Below are 1,669 nucleotides of genomic sequence, written 5' to 3'. Positions count from 1 at the left end.
AAAAAAAAAAAAAAAAAAAAAAGCATGTAAAGGAGTGAAATTCTTTATGAGTTTTCGATTTTATTGGGTTCTGTTTGTTGGATGATGAAAGTCCCACATCGGCTAATTTTGGGAATGATCATGGGTTTATAAGTGAGGAATACTAACTCCATTGTTATGAGGTTTTTTAGGGAAGCCCAAAGCAAAGCCATGAGAGCTTATGCTCAAAGTGGACAATATCATACCATTGTGGAGAGTCGTGTTCGTCTAACATGGTATCAGAGCCATGCTCCAAACTTAGCCGTGCCAATAGATTGTCGAATCCTCAAATATCGAACAAAGAACTCCAAAAGGCCTCGGCCTCCTCGAAGGCAGTAATAAAAAATAACTAAGACTCGAAAGGAGTCGAGCCTCGATTAAGGGGAGATGCACTTTGTTCGAGGGGAGATATTGGATGATAAAAGTCCCACATCGGCTAATTTAGGGAATGATCATGGGTTTATAAGTGAGGAATACTAACTCCATTGGTATGCTTTGTTCGAGGGGAGGTGTTGGCCTCGATTAGGGGGGGCGCACTGTGTTGGATGATGAGGAATACTAACTCCATTGGTATGCATTGTGGAGAGTAAACTTTTTGGCGAGGTTCAACTTCATCACAAATTCAATCGTGAACAGAATAACGTCACTTGATATCAAGAACTTCCATATCAATGTCCTCGGCTGCAACAACCTCACATTCCATAATATCAATATAACTCCACTAGAAAACAGTCTCAACACTAATGGAATACACATCGGTCGATCAAATAGGATCGCAATCACAATGTCCAAAATTGCAACAGGAGATGATTGCATTTATCTTGGAGATGGAAGCAAACAAATTAACATCACCAACATGACATGTGGGCCATGACATGGCATAAGCATCGAAAGTCTTGGAAGATACACTAACAAAGAACCCATTGAAGGGGCCATGACATGGCATAAGCATCGGAAGTCTTGGAAGATACACTAACGAAGAACCCATTGAAGGTGTCATCGTAAAGAACTGCACGATAATTAACACCACTAATGGTGTCAGGATCAAAACATGGCCAGCTTTTGCTGCTAGCGTCACTGCCACCAATATGCCGTTTTTGGACATTATAATGGTCAATATTAGCAACCCTATTCTAATAGACCAAGAGTATTGTCCGTGGAATCAGTGCAATCGGAAGGTATTGATCGCATTCTTAAAGCTTTGATTGATTTTGTCACTATAACTTTCACAAATAAACCACTTACAGAAATTTGTTTGGAGTTTGAGGTTCAACTTCATCACAAATTCAATCGTGAACAGAATAACGTCACTTGATATCAAGAACTTTCATATCAATGTCCTCGGCTGCAACAACCTCACATTCCATAATATCAATATAACTCCACTAGAAAACAGTCTCAACACTAATGGAATACACATCGGTCGATCAAATAGGATCGCAATCACAATGTCCAAAATTGCAACAGGAGATGATTGCATTTCTCTTGGAGATGGAAGCAAACAAATTAACATCACCAACGTGACATGTGGGCCAGGACATGACATAAGCATCGGAAGTCTTGGAAGATACACTAACGAAGAACCCGTTAAAGGTGTCATCGTAAAGAACTGCACGATAATTAACACCACTAATGGTGTCAGGATCAAAAC

General features: G+C 40.0%; 1 pseudogene; it reads left to right on the top strand.

Annotated features, from left to right (window-relative positions):
* Positions 1–1,669, top strand: part of LOC111438503 — a 4,692-nt pseudogene that overhangs the window by 2,505 nt on the left and 518 nt on the right.

Source organism: Cucurbita moschata, unplaced genomic scaffold (genome assembly GCF_002738365.1).
Source record: "Cucurbita moschata cultivar Rifu unplaced genomic scaffold, Cmos_1.0 Cmo_Scf00076, whole genome shotgun sequence".
Classification (NCBI taxonomy): Eukaryota; Viridiplantae; Streptophyta; class Magnoliopsida; order Cucurbitales; family Cucurbitaceae; genus Cucurbita; species Cucurbita moschata.
This window is presented reverse-complemented; position numbering and strand designations above follow the sequence as displayed.